At 41.3% G+C, this 16,280-nt stretch overlaps 1 protein-coding gene across 2 annotated transcripts in view; it reads right to left on the bottom strand.

Annotated features, from left to right (window-relative positions):
• Nucleotides 1-1,292: 1,292 nt before the first annotated feature.
• Nucleotides 1,293-16,280, bottom strand: part of SMIM36 (small integral membrane protein 36) — a 41,055-nt gene continuing 26,067 nt past the window's right edge. For both annotated transcript variants that reach the window (XR_012754068.1, XM_075347518.1), the window contains exon 2: nt 1,293-2,896. The gene's annotated coding sequence lies outside the window, so the exon portion shown is untranslated. The remainder of the gene's footprint in view (nt 2,897-16,280) is intronic.

The following is a 16,280-nucleotide window of genomic DNA, read 5'->3' as shown; positions in this document are numbered from 1 at the left end:
TGAACCCAGCTAAAATTTCAGTGTTGTGTTGACCAAGCCACTTAGTTATCACTTTTGCCCTGTGACATGTTCTCTATCATGTGGGAAAAGGATTTTTCATCACCAAATTGCTTCTGGATTTTTGTGAGAAATTGGTATTGGAGGACGTTTAGATTCCATTCCTTATTCATGGCAAAATTGTAAGTGACAACCCCACTTTTGAATGGTCTCTTTTACTGTTGCATGACAAAGGACTCAGGTTAGCACTCACTTATTCTTCTCCAGACAATTATTCTTCCAGATGTCCCAAACAGTTTGAAGGGGACTTCTCCAGAGAAAATAGCTTTGCAAGAAGTATTGGGATTGGACTACAGTGGACTGGGGTAAAGTTATATTCTCTCCTGAAGCCTCTTTCAGACTGTTGGGGGCATGTGGAAGAATGATTGTCCGGAGAACAAAAGGTGAGCGCTACCATGAGATTTGTATCATGCCAACAGTAAAGATTCTTCATACAATTAATTTGTGAGGTTGTTTTACATCCAGGGGAATAGGCTCGCAAACAATTTTGCCTACAAGCCCTTCCATAAATAAAGAATGTTATCTAAATATCTTCTATGAGAAACTTCTCCCAACGAGTCAGGAACAGTTTGTGATGAACAACGATTTTTCCAGCATGATTGAGACCATGTCACAATGCAAAAGTAATATCTAAGTTGCTCAGTAAACAAAATATTGACATTTTGGTCAGGAAACTCCACAAATCTCAATTCCATTGAGAATCTGTGATCAATCCTAAAAATGCGAGTGGACAAAAAAAACACAGAAATCGTGATAAATTCCAAGCACTGATTAGGCAAGTATGGGTTGCCATCAGTCAGTATTTGACCCAGAAGCTTATATTCAGCAAGAATTTGTTGTCAAAAAGGGTCAACACTGTAAATATTGAGTCTTTGCATGTGCTTGATTGATTTGGCAGTAAGAATGTAAAAACTTATGAAATGCTTTAAAATTGTGCTTCAGTAACTATATAAACATCTGACTAAAAGATCTAAAAACACTGAAAAAGCAAACGTTGTGAAAGTGAAATTTGTGTCCATCTCATAACTTTTGGCCACGATTGTAGAAGGTTAAACAGACACGTTGCCCTAAAAGAGGACACCAGCACTATCAGTCATTGACATGTTACAGTACTGTTTTTACTGGACTGAATAGAAACTTCAAGTGGTCGCATGGCAATCAATGTTCAGGCTGTTTGGATGGCAAAGAAATAATGGTAGACGGAGGCAGGCTTAAAAAATTGCAGTAACACAACCACTTTAATGTACACATAGATTAAATTATTTTTCTCTCCTCAGGAGGGTGCATCACTTGTAATAATACATATATTACAGCCAAAAAGGGTATTACAGTCCATACGTTCTAGTAATGCTATGGAGGAAGTCCCAGGTGTAGTGGCATATTCTTTACCCGACTTGGGACTCCTTTATTGGGGCACTGCATCACCCTGCAGTACAGTAGCTGTAGGGGCTGAAGCTCAGGCACCCTGTTGCACTATCTCTTGCAGGCTTTAAGTTGGATTTCATCTGGCACTTATGGCAATGCAGGAATGAAGACTCTCTCTCCTTCCATGCTGTCGTTCTCATGATTTCGGCTTTGTTTGTCATCTGTCTCATCACTTCTGCAAGGTTGACATCTCTGGATATGGCAAGAAGTACTCCTCCGTCTCTGGCACAATAGTTGGAAGGTCATGCAGCCATCTCTCGAAATACCCTGTGGTGGGCCATAGACTGCTCTCCAGCTCAACTAATGCAGCGCTCTAAGTAAGCTGGGGAGACTCCCACTCCCACCTGTGCAGTCTCTGTTCCATATTTCTGCCTGTGCTGTACTATTGAAAAATCTGTATATATGTATATACATATATGAGAAACGGGTTTCAGCCGCGCTAAAAAACACTGTTACCAGGGTGTTGATTAAACACATTTAAGACATTTTCTCTTTTTCCCTGAAGAAGGAGACGGCTCATGTCTCTGAAACGCATTGGAATACTGTAATAAAAAGAGATCTTTAATCAACACCCTGGTAACAGTGGTTTTTAGCGCGGATGAAACCCGTTTCTCATATATGTATATACATATATACAGATTTTTCACTACGTCCATTACGGGGCCGCTGCTTTGAACCACGCTGACACTCACATGCTTTACAAGGGGTTGTGACTGGCACAACCTCATCAGGTGAGTGTTTTCATCTTTATCTTTTACACGGTTATTACCGGGTAAGACCCTATTGCGCCTTTTGTCTCCCCTTCTCCAGCAGTTGTGCTGTACTATTGCAACAATTAAAAAGTTTCTTGCTGACAACTACCGGTACTATTAACCTTGTACCACTGTGGCTGGTCTTTCCTGAAGTGCAGCCCCAACATTGAGATTTGTGTATTTAACACAGAATGAGCTGGTCACCCTTGCTCGCTCCTTTCCCGACCTAGGGACATGCTGTATTCAAACGTTATAATATTTAACGGACAATACACTTGATAGGTCAGCCGCGCCACTTCCTCTTAGCTTTGTTGATTGCTGTATATTTAGAAGCCACGGTCACTCCATAGGAGCTCACAGGGTAGCTTTGAGGCAGTAGTGCTGCTTACGTCTCTTCAAAGGGGATTCTTTCACCCCTTACAGGCTCTAAAGGCATTTAGGAACACCCTAATTGATCAGTGCCATATTGTTCACTTACAAACTTTAGTTCGATGCCCATTATTTGCAATAATGGGAATGGCAAAATACTGCAGCTCAATCGTAATCATGATGCAAGGATCCACAAAGCTCATACATCAATCATTAGGGAAAGATGCTAAAGTCTGGGGAATTTGTCATTTCCATGTGCCGGAATTTCATTTCCCAAAATCCCAGCTCTCGATCTGAAAAAGGGGAAAAGAATGAATGAGAATCTAGTAAATGCACTAATGACTAATAAAAGTACATTTATAGACATAGTATAAAACAGATTGATAATTACATAAATTTTCATGTATTCCTTGAGTCATTCTGTCCCCTAAGAAAGACTTAAAGAGGTTATCCACTACCTTTACATTGATGGCCTATACTTATCTTAGGCCAACAATGTTTAATCGGCTGGTCTCTGACACACGGCACTCCTGATGATCAGCTTTTTTTGTGTTAGCGACGGAAGCAGGAAACCAAAAATGCTCAGTTCCGGAGCTTCCCCATCTTTTTATAGCGGCTCAAATCAACAGGAGGCAGATGTGCAGTACCCAGCCTCTATCAGGAGAAGTAGCAGCTCCATAACTGAGCATTTCGAGCTGCCTTCTGCCACCGCCGGCATCGAGAACAGCTGATTGGTGGGGCTGCTGGGTGTCGGACCCCGAGAGATCAGATATTGAGAATAGCCCAGCCATCAATGCAAAAGTAGTGGTCAACCTCTTTAAAGAACGATTCATTAAGATAGGCATTGTGCATGCTACTTTTAATAAACAATTCACCCCAGTTTGAAAATGCCAAAAGTCGCACAATTTTGGTGCAGGTTCATGTTGCACAAAAATTGTCATTTTTCAAAGTGTTTTATGCCTGTATTCTGGCATAAAAGTTTGCAAGAATCACCCCCTTAGTTTAGAAGATGAACTGATTGATATACAAGTATGATATAGATCAGGGGTCCCCAACCTGTCCTTCACGAGCCACATGTGACTCGCCTGCTCTTGACATGTGGCTCGCCATCGGTCACCTCAACGGTAGCTGTACAGGGCCGTGGGTGGACCATCTCTTTCTCAGGGCCCACATTTATTGGTGGGCAGACTGGGCAGCTGATCCAGGGCCCCCATATTCTGAGGGACCCCCAGCCTTTCAATCATAAACTTCAGCAATAGTACAAGTTCTGCACTATTGCTGAAGTTTTCGCAGTTGCAGAATGACCTTTGGTGACATCACAGTCATGTGACTCATCAAAGGTCCTAACGCTGCACTGCATGAGTCTAGGCCTGCACATATGAGGTGTTAGGCGCACATACATTTGAACAGTGCAGCAACAGGACAGAGGCAGAGGAGCTCCTTAACACCCCACCGACATGTCGTCGAGGCTGCAGCTGCAGAGAAGAGGAGGACATGCAGGCACAGGTAAACGCTACTGCAAGAGCTGAAGAAGACATGTACAATAATTTTAGATGAGAAGCTGTGGTGGGAGAGGAGCGGTATTACTTTACAAAAGACATTATAGGGCATGCGTGGACTTTTACTGGGCAATGAGAGACATTATGGGTGATTGGAGGACATTATGAGGCATATTGGGATATTATAGGGCAGTGTGGGACATTATAAAACAAACTGGGACATTATGGAGCAATGAGGGACATTGTGAAGCATATTGGGACATTATGGTGGAATGGGGGACAATATGAAGTGTATTGGGACATTATGGCAAAATGGGGGACATTATGGTAAAATGGGGACATTATAGAGTAAATTGGGACATTGTGGGGCAATGAGGGACATTATGGAGCAAATTGGAACATTTTGGGGAAATGGGGGGGCAATAGGAAGCAAACTGGGCCATTAAAGGGCAGTGGGGACATTATAGAGTAAATTGGGATATTATAGAGTAAATTGGGACATTGTGGGGGAATGAGAAGCTTTATGGGGTAATGGGGACATTATGAGACAAATTGGCACATTATGGGTCAATGAGGGACATTTTGGGGCAATAGTAACAAGGAGAAAATTGATTGGGACATTATGGGATAATGGAGGAAATTCTGAAGCAAATTAGAACATTATGGAGCAATGAGGGAAATTATAGGGTAATGAGGGTCATTATGAGGCATTTAGAAAGTAGATTGTGAAAGGCGGCATAGTATAATGAGGAGTGAGGGGAATTTATGTAGAGATGTAGCATGGGGGAAATATTATAGAAAGGGCAAGTTTTGGGGGGACATTATGGAAAGGGGCACTTTGGAGGGCTATTTTGGAGAAGAGCAGTGTGTGGGGGGATATTTTGTACAGGAAACAATTAAGAACCCCTTCTGATTACACTTGTTTCCCCAGTCATTATTAAATAAAGGGGGCCAGGATGGGGGACATTATTAAATAGAAGGGGCCAGGATGAGGGACATGATTACTATATGGGGCCAGAATGAGGGACAAAATTATTGGTTTATGGTGGCAAGTGGGGCATAATTATTGTGGGGTAATTTAGAGGACATTATGACTGCTGTAATATAATTTAATTTTGAGGATACTGTATTCCATGGGGGAAAAAAAGTCTGACGTAGTGTAGAAATTGGTGAACAAGTGTAGAATGTGCTCTGGAATTGATCAGCTATAGGTGACTGTGTGATATTTTCTGTAGAGTTGTGTCATGGCAGGAAGAAGTGATGGCGGTCAGCACCAGATGAAGATCAAAAACGAAGATGAATAACTAAAGCAAGAGACATCACTGGTAAGACAGTGTATTACATGTACACATACATACACACACACTATATACAGAGCTCCTGTGTATAATGTTGCTGGTGATCGCTGTATTACCTATATACTGACACTATATACAGAGCCCCTGTGCAGGGCTGGCGTCAGCACCCAGCGCACTGGGGCGATTTCCGGGGCCCTAGACAGATGGCGGGGCCCACTCACTGTCTAGTCTACGACACTCGGGCCGATTTCTAGGGAACGCGCAGTGCTCAGCAATCAGCCGCACTTTGCTGGCTGGCAGCTCTTTAAACCCACACAGTGGCAGCACACAACAGCGTGCAGGAGGTAGTTAATCTGTGGGCGGAGTCAGCTGCCCATCCCACAGCTGAAGAGAAAAGAGACAATCCACAGCACAGCAGTCAGCGTCCCACAGACCTGTGTGAGTCCCCAGTACTGTATGTCTCCTGCAGACCTGTGTGGTGTGAGTCCCCAATACTTTATGCCCCCTGCAGACCTGTGTGAGACCCCAGTACTGTATGCCCTCTGCAGACCTGTGTGAGCTCCTAGTGCTATATGCCCCCCACAGACCTGTGTGAGCCCCCAGTGCTGAATGTCCCCCACAGACCTGTGTGAGTCCCCAGTACTGTATGCCCCCTTCAGACCTGTGTAAGTTCCGAGTACTGTATGCCCCCTGCAGACCTGTGCGAGCCCCCAGTGCAGTATGCCCTCTGCAGACCTGTGAGCCTCCAGTACTTTATGCCCCCCTGCAGACCTATGTGAGCCCCAGTACTCTATGCCCCCCAGTAACATATACGTCCCCCCCATTAACATGTATTCCCCCCCGTATCATCTATGCCTCCCAGTAATTTCTTTGCCCCCTGCCTCCCCTGTGATGTATACACAGCATTGTTCTCTGTGTCTTTTAAGGTGATGGCCATTACGCAGCCCAGCCTGCATAGTCACATGTCCTGGAGGAGCTGAAGGGAGACAAGCAGGGGAGGTGAGGGAGGCTGCTGCCGGCTTCCCCATATTAATAATATCTGTAAGGTGTCTGTGTGTGCATATATGATGTGTATCTATGTATGTTAGTGTATATAATTGTGTACAGATATATGTCTGTTTATATGTATGTTTGTGAATTTGTATTCAAATCTGTATGTGTACATTGCCTGTACATGTACGTATCTGTGCATGTCTTTGTGTGGTTGGGGCCCACTGAAAATCTTTTGCCCCTGGCCCACAAAAACATGGAGCTGGCCCTGCCCCTGTGTATAATGTCACTGGTGATCACTGTATTACCTGTACACTATATACAGAGCTCCTATGAAAAAAAAACACTGATGATAATACTAGTGTTATTAGTATTGTGTTTTTTTATTCATGATCATTATTGTAGTATTATACATCCCTGTGTGGTAGTAATATGTGGTCTGATCACGGTGTGGTGGTATTTGTCTTTTTTGTGTGGTATTATTTGGTCATTATATGGTCTGGTCATAGTGTTGCGGTATTTCTCCCTTGCATGTGGTAATATTCAGTTTCTACGTGGTATAATTATGGTGTGGTGGCATTACTCTCTTGTATGTGGTTGTATTTGATCACTATGTGTTGGTAATATGTTATCCCGTCATAGTGTCGTGGTATTTTTCCCTTGTATGTGGCTGTATTCAGTCACTATGTGGTGGTAATATGTTGTCTGGTCACAATGTGGCATTATTTCTCCCTTGTATGTGGCTGTATTCAGTCACTGTGTGTTGGTAATATGTTGTCTGGTCACAATGTGGCAGTATTTCTCCCTTGTATGTGGTATTATTGGTCTTGGTATAGTGGATTGTGTTGTGTATAAAGGTCACTTTTTCTTTCTGATATCAATATGGGGAAGATTCTTTATTTCCAATTATTGTTTCCTGTTTTTTACTGCTAAATTGCTTTGACTACGTCTTCATCTCCACAATGTGGCTCTCGACCAACTTTCAAAGTCGAATTTGGCTCTCAAAGTAAAAAAGGTTGGGGACCCCTGATATAGATTATGAGTCACATACTTGATATTATATTCTATTATCTATTAGACTGTACGCAATAGTCAGATATATCAGTGAAATACCATAAATGATGTAAAGTGGAGAGTGACTTATGCTGTCTTGTAACGCTCAGTGTTATTTAGGTTAAAACAGGTGGCCTCTCATGAGGAGGTGGAGGCGGAGGGGTTATGATTGGGATTTCTAAAGGTACCATCACACTTAGCAACGCTCCAGTGATCCCACCAGCGATCTGACCTGGCAGGGATCGCTGGAGCGTCGCTACATGGTCGCTGGTGAGCTGTCAATCAGGCAGATCTCCACAGCGATCAGAGATCAGCCACCAGCCACCAGCGACCCGTGTAACGACGCTGTGCTTGGTAACCATAGTACAAATCGGGTTACTAAGCAAAGCGCTTTGCTTATAGTTACCCGATGTGTACCTTGGCTTTGTGTGCAGGAAGCAGGGAGCCGGCTTCTAGAAGCTGCGGATGCTGGTAACCAAGGTAAATATCGCGTAACCAAGCAAAGCGCTTTGCTTGGTTACCCGATGTGTACCTTGGTTACCAGCGTCCGCAGAAGCCAGCTCCCTGCTCCCTGCACATTCAGATTGTTGCTCTCTCGCTGTCAAACACAGCGATGTGTGCTTCACAGCGGGAGAGCAACGACCAAAAAATGATCCAGGACATTCAGCAATGACCGGCGACCTCACAGCAGGGGCCAGGTCGTTGCTGGATGTCACACACAGCGACATCGCTAGCAAGATCGCTGTTGCGTCACAAAAACCTATGTTTGGGTCTATGAGATCCCCCACCACTAATCCTATCAGTATGAAGAAATAAACACAAACAGAGAAAAATACTTTTTTTTTTTTTTTAAAACTCCCTTTTTCACCAATTTATTAACTCCAAAAACACCCAGGTCTGATGTAATCCACACTACAAGGTCCCACGACGATTCAAGCTCTGCTACATCTGAAGCTCACAGCAAGTGCCGTAGAACATGACTGAACACTGTGAGCTTCAGGCAGAGAGAGAATGAGCAGTGCGGTGAGCAGTGACATCATTCAGGTTAGTTGCGGTCATGCTGGAGATCTGCACCAAATTTCAGCACCAAATTTGTACCTCCTGGAAGATATGGGCACCAAAACAGCATCAAAACCGTTTTTGTGCATACTTTTGCCAAGAGGTACAGATTTGATGCTGAAATTTTGACACCATATTTCTGCACCCAATCTACACCACCTGGCAAAAAAAAAAAATAGCATCACTACAGCATCATAGTGCATGCGGTAGTGATGCGGTTTTTTTGCCAGGTGTAGATTGGGTGCAGGAATAGGGTGTAAAAATTTGAGCGCAAATCTGCATCTCTTGCCAAAAAAACGTAGTTTTCTGCCAGAAGATGCAGGTCTGTGAACTCAGTGAAAGTTCATTGAGGTCCTCTGAGGTCAGGTTACCTGTGGTCACAGGTGCAGGGCCGTAGGAACCTCCAGCTGTGACCACAACTAACCTGAGTGATGTCACTGCCAATCTCTGCGGATCAGTCTCTGCCTGAAGTTACAGCATGCGGACATGTTTTATTGCTGCACGCGGTTAGTTCAGATGTAGTAGAGCTGGAATCGTTGTAGGACCTTGATTGGATTACGTTAGACCTGGATGTCTTGGGGGTTAATAAATTGGTGAAAGGGGGTGTTTTTTGTATTTTATTTCAAATAAAGGATTTTTCAGTGTTTGTGTTTATTTACTTTGACTTATAGATTAGTAATGGGGGTCTCATAGATGCCTCACATTACTTATCACACCAGGGCAATCGGGAATAGCCGGGAAAAGTGCTGGGATTGTTGCATCGAATGGATATGGCAATCCCGAATGGCTGCAGACTGCTATTTTTAGGCTGGGGGACTCAATAACCATGGGTCTCCCCCGCATCAGAACACCAGCCTCCAGCTGCCAAGCTTTATCATGGATATGTATCAAAATTAGAGGGGACTGCATGTCGTTTTTATTTTTAAATTATTTATTTAAATATTTAAAAAAAAAAAAAAAAAAAAAGCCTCATGCGGTTCCTCATATTTTGATACACAGCCAAGATAAGCACATGGTTGGGGGCTGCAACCTGTAGCTGTGGTCTTTAAATGTGCTGGTATGATGATGGGGGACCCTACACCAATTGTTTTATTTATTTATTTATACCCGCAGACAGCGTCTGTGGGCGGGGTCTGACAGTAGCCAGAGATGGGGAAATCAGTGAATATGGAATAGATGAGGGAGAATTATCGGCCCCAGAAGTAGCGCTGAAGCCGTGTGATACTCGGTAAGTATGTACTGTTTTAACCCTTTTGCTTCCTTTTTTTTTACAGTGGCCAATCACAGCTATGCCAATGCTTGACATGACTGTTATGGGCAGGGAGTAGATGGTTTTTGCCATCTGGTCATTTACCGATCCATGGCAAGATCGCCGACTTTTGCGGTAAATGATCGGATGTCCAATCCCAATACGGCCACAGATTTTACGATTTCAACATTTTCCGCTGTTTGATCGCTAATCTCTAGTTATTTATACATTCATCTTATATAATCAAACTTTTCATTTGGACTGGTGGCTCACTTTAATGCTTTTCTTACCTGTTTATCTATCAGAACAATGCAAAGTTTCCAGGCTACAAATTTCAATTACTAAACAAAAAAAAGCTAAATGATTTTAAGACCCAACAATTGGGTGCTCAAAGAAATGAACTACCAGAAACTAAAGTTTTTATTTTTAGGCTTTATGAAAATGTTTCCAGGGCATACATCCCCTATAGCTTTAGCACCACCACTCTGGTGAATCCTGTTGGTCTCTGCTTTCTTCCTGCATCCATGACGTGCCATACATCAGTCAAAATATTAATGCAGCTGATTTCTGGAGTCACTGGCCACATGCCATACGTGCGCGCATCTCACAGTGGCATGATAATGTATGGAATGTAATTACTGCGGGAAGTAATCAGAGACCATCAGAGGCCACTTGAGTCAAAGGAATGGTCAAAAATTAAAGGGTAAATATAGGTTTTCTTTTAATTTTTATCTATATCTAATTTTTTTGTAACTCTGGAATGAAATTGTATTTATAACAAAGTAACAAATCATGATATAAAATAAATTAGTATTGACTATGAAATGTGCTGTATTTTTGAACAAGTGGGGATACTAGAAAGATGCATTATAGGGCCTGATTCCTCTGGCATAAAAGGCTTGAAAAGCAACAGAATTTTGGCACAACTCGAGGCTGTTGTGACTTTTTCCATTCACTCATCATTCTTGAGAAAGTGGGTGGAACTGAGGTGGGACAGGGGGTGGTAACCAATGATCATCAAATTCGTGACATTTGCTAAGCCACAAATTTTACTCCAGCATCGATTTGAGTTAGATTTGTGGCGAAGCGCACACAGAGGTGCACAGCATGCGACCGGCGCTCCTAATTCTTGAAGAGGAGTACGCTCCTTCTTAGATCAAGATTGTCTAATTTCAGCACATCTCCTCATCAAGACCAGCGTAAACAACACCGGTTTTGATGAATTTGGCCCTATGTATGTCTCAGGTGTTATACATATTCCACTAACCTCTGTCATGCCCCTGAAGCCTAAGTTCATGTTTAGTAAATGGAAACAGTATACAGTATAACACTTTTGTGGGGATTTTTTTGCGATTTGTGGCACCAAAAGCTGCAAAAATCATTGCAAAATACTGGCATACTCAAAATTACACCAAGGGAAACTGATGTTCTGACAACATTTTAATACATCACAATTGATGAATTAGGTGAAGAAATCTGGAATTAATAAAGTCCACCCAAAATGAGGAAAACAAAAGAAAAAAACAGTCTAACATAGAGTAGACTTAAAATAAGGTGCAAATGGAATAAGGAATTTGGTACAATCAAGAAAAAGGCTCAACTACACAAAACTAGACAGAAAACAGTTGTAACGGTAACGATGAATCAGGGCCCATTCGTTACAATGGTAAAGAGCTTGATGGCAACTATAATGAAATAGTTATCAAGTGAGAGAAAAGATCGTGGATGTTTGCCTGCACAGAGAATTACAAGTTTGGACTTGAAATGATGAAAATGCCAGAGGGCTATAAGCATTAGATGGTTAGTGCGCTAACGAAAGAAGGGCATGAATTAGAGCTAGATCTTAAATAATAAATCAGGTCAGGGAGAGGCAGGCTAGTCTGGCCAAGAAAGCTCATGTTCCTTAGCCTTTAATGAATTCCCATTATGTTTCTCGCTATGGCTATCATAACCCAGCCGGCAGCCACAAATTAGTGGGAGGTTTAAGGATAGTGAAAGAGACACCATGATTTTAATCCTGTACAGACAGTGATACTAATTAGTCTTCATGTCTATGACAATTATATAGTTATGTTTATTCATTTCTAAAACCAATATAGAATGGGTAGAAGAGGACCTGTCATTCACAAGGTAAAAGTAGACAAATTTTGGTCTTAGTGAGTAGTATGTTATTTTATTTCTTTTAAATTCTCCATACTGTTCCTGAAATATTGGGTTTTTAAAGTGTTAATTTTTATGCTTTTTTGTGCAATTTAATGCACCATTGTCAAAAGTTTACATTTTTTGTTGGGATCTCTGGGATGAGATTACTACAATAAAGGGGCTCAGTATGAAGTCTTCAGGTATCGAGGAGAGACATTGCTTGACTGAGTATTCTGTCCTTTGTATTAGGAATTGGTGAATTTTAAGCACCTGGACCCCAACTGACCGAATCTCCTAATGTCTTGACTCCTTCCATTTTTGATAAATTTTGTTCATTTTTAGGTATAGCACTTCTGTGTAAGGATGTATTTTTTCACTTTTTACTCAAGCCTTTAATGGATTGGGAGTTGCGATTTTGTAGAAAATGTTCTTTTTGCCAATCTAACCTGGCTCACTTTCCTACCGACTTTTTAAAACTGTTGAGAATTTAGATTTCCAACTTTTGGTGTTAAAAAATAACAAAAGTCTTAATAAATTCCGCCTGTGTGTAAACCATCCTCGAGGCATTTCTGAACATTTACAGACATTCTATTTGCAGAGAGAACACAAACAACACACTTCTGGAAAGAGAAAAGGCTGTAACTATGCCCTAGGATATTTAACAGAACATTGTGTTATAAATTCACATGTACTACTGATTTATGGGAAAAATTGTAAATAATTGATATGTTTTGTGCATTCAATCCATAAAGGAGATAGACATTTATGGCATAGCTAATAGATATGCCATAAGTATCTCAGAGGTTGGACCCCGACTACCAGGCTTTACAGGTGTAGGGAGCTGGAGCGCTCAATTCAGTTTGCACAACCTTGGTCAGTTTACCACCTACTAAAGAGAACTGCTGAATACAATTTCCATAGTATATACTGAAAATTGCTCAGTTTTCAAGTAAAGATGTTAAAAATTCCCATGATTCTTCTTCGGTCCTTTAGTGCTCCATAGACTGAATTTTATCATTTTTGTGTATGGAACTAAGAAGTAACAGGCAGGTAGTAGCTAACTTCCTGTCTATTCTGCCTGGTGCTGATCCCTGACACCTTAGAGTGGTCACTGATCACTCCTGCCGGCGTTTCTTTCACTTTCCCTGATGGCACGTCGACAGAGCAGCATCGTCTCTTTCGCTCTGCTCTGCTGACGGGATGTCTTCGCTAATGTCATTCCGATTGACAGCTGTCTCCCCACTACCTAATTGCGGGGAGCTGGCTGGCAATCAGTACGATATTTGCAGTGGTATCCTGTAGGCAGGGAAGACCAAAAGACATAGAAATCATCTTTTGAGGAAAGGTGACGTGAAGCAGGGGAATCACCTGCTGAGATAATCCATGTGCAGAACAGGCAGAAAGTTTTTGGCCCCTTACACAATATATAAAGGTCCTTGATAATGATAACCCGTTTCAGATTCTTCTAATTGCATTGTGTATTGCTTTAACATTCCTAGTGTTTTGTAATCCATGTCATAATTTATCAGTCTCTTCTTGTTCTTAGATATCCATGTTCTGTACACAGTGTTAATGTGTGTACAGACACATGATCCATTAATCTCTTTAGTCCTTAGTTTAATACCACATTATGGTCCCCTATACATAAAATTACGGTTCAATGACGTATTTTTAAAGCCTTGACCCTTACATCTGGCCATCGGCTGGATGGATTTCTCCAGCATGGTAGTGAAAATCAGTCCAGAACTCATCCCATAATTTCCTATGGGTTTTGTTCCTAAGTGTCCAGTCTTAAGGCCCCGTCACACACAAAGATAAATCTTTAGCAGATCTGTGGTTGCAGTGAAATCATGGACATATTGTTCCATTTGTACACAGCCACAAACCTGGCACTGATTGTCCACAATTTCATTGCAACCACAGATCTGCCGCAGATTTATCTCTGTGTGTGACAGGGCCTTTAGGCTCTGTGCGCACGTTGCATATCTGCATGCAGTTACGCTGCGTATTGCACTGCAGCGTAACTGCATGCGTCCTGCGTCCCCAGCACAATCTATGAAGATTGTGCATAATCCATGCGCACGTTGCGTTTTAGAACGCAGCGATTTGCATGCTGCCAAAACACTGCGTTCTAAAAAGCAACATGTCACTTATTCTGTGCGCTTTGGATGCAGCTCCTGCTCTGTCTATGGTGGGGGCTGCATCCAGAGCGCATGAAATCTGCTTTTTCACTGTATTCATTATGCAGTGTTTCTGCAGCGATTTGACGTGCACATGTGCTGTCAAATCGCTGCAGAAATGTCTGCAGGGACACGACGCAACGTGCGCACATACCCTTAGAGCCAGATCAAAAGATAGTCCCTTCTGTTTGTTTGGATACCAGTATATAAAGTGCACCACTTTGTCATTAATTGTTTCCAGTCCAGGTATAAAAATACTGGTTGGTCACAGCTGATGAATGTGAACCAAGCCTAAAGAAGTAGATTTTGAGACACTTTTCCTTGTTATCATCTTACATCAGTTTTAATATACTGTATATCTCAATGCATTAGTTTTTAGTTTGTGTCATCAACATATAATAAAATTAAAACAAATTGTGATGGATCCTCTAAAAAAAAACCCCAAACTGCTGATTACAGAACTGATAAAAATGGGTGTAAAATCGGGGTTGGGCTCTATTCATATTTTTGCTCTTTAGTATTTTGATGGAGAAAGCAGTGCAGTCTGATACATTTATTATCACAATAGCTGACTATGTGAATAGTAGAATGTGAGACATGTATGGTTTAATGCAAATGTTTTAATATTCTTTCCTTTTTATTATTGTCCCTGACCCAAAATAACAATAGAATTTTAAAGTCTGATTTTTTTTTACTATTGGAGAGCATTAAGAGCTTTTCTAATCCTAAACAGAATGATATAATATGACTTTTATAGACTGACTGTAACTTGCATTGCGACCTAGAATGACGTTAGAGCCCATTCATTTTACAATACAATGTACTGGTACTATGTCAATAATAAGTATAGAACCAAATGTACAAACTATTATTATAGCTTCCACAGAAAACAGGAACTATTACATTACAGTAAAAAGGAATTATGATCTATTCTAAAAAATTGTTATATTAAGTACTATACCATTATCCAATCAAACCCAATTATATATATATATTATACTCATAGGGTTCTATGGACATTTAGATCCTTAGAACCACCAGAGGTCCAATTATTTTTGAGTAATAAGGATGCTAAAATGCACCTACACGGTGGCTATCTAAAAGGAACCATATGAGGAAGCTTAATTTAGCAAATAAGCAGAAAATCATTGATATGGAAGCATGAGAATACTGAAAAATCCAAGATAAGCAGGTATTCCATCCAATTACTGTCAGCCATGTTTAATTTGAATCTCTTCATTTCATGTGGATATCCTACACTAATTTATAAGGAAACAAACTGAGACATCTTCATATACTAAGGGAAGTGAAAAAGTCATCAATAATTCATACAGTTCTTGTGGAATGACCCAGTGCTATGCATTTGTATTTGTCTTCAGACTGGTGAACAGTAGAGGACAATGTTCTGTATAGGTGACGACATAGTTGTTTGGGAAGAATGAGGTTTACCCGGGGACTATGAGGTACCCAGTCTATGTCCAGCGTGCACGCACATCCAGCCAAGATTTCAGAAGCAATCATGGCTGTCACAGACAAGTAGAGGTGGACCATACTATGTTTACTAAGGGACAACTAATAAAATCCAAACATGGACACTGAAAAACATGGGCTTGCTAAAGAATATAGCTGCAGATTGATTATGAACATTATCAGCATTGCCCAGTGTAAAATAAATACCTTAAGATGATGGAGTGACAATTAGAATTAGATCTAGTTCAAAGTTGATGCTCTCCAGGACTTCAAAATCATTAAAAACCAATCTCTTCTTTATGAATACAAAACACAAAAAAACCCATAAGATTCAGCAATGGTATTCTGCGTGTGTGTCCATGTGAATAAAGAAGAAGGTTTTTTTTTTAGTTATTTTGAGTACTAGAGTACCTCACCTTTGAACTGGATGTTTGCTTCTGGACAAGCCAACCCAGCTTAACACCATCCTATGTTTATTCACTTGAATGAAGCTCTGCTGAAATGGGTGAGCAAACCGGTCTTTGATTTTGATCATTATAATTAGTTAGATAAAGGTGAACTTTTGGATATATCAGACTTACAGTATACTTCACTATATTATAAGGTGGCATCCACTAGGGTCTATAATTTGGGAATCCCACCAACATCTGAACTATGCAGATCTGCATCTTCCCAATTCTCTCATTGTTCCTCTCCAGAACAATGGCTCTCCCATTGAGATGATTGAGATTACATTC

The sequence above is a fragment of the Anomaloglossus baeobatrachus genome, chromosome 5, assembly GCF_048569485.1.
Source record: "Anomaloglossus baeobatrachus isolate aAnoBae1 chromosome 5, aAnoBae1.hap1, whole genome shotgun sequence".
NCBI classification, from domain to species: Eukaryota; Metazoa; Chordata; class Amphibia; order Anura; family Aromobatidae; genus Anomaloglossus; species Anomaloglossus baeobatrachus.
This window is presented reverse-complemented; position numbering and strand designations above follow the sequence as displayed.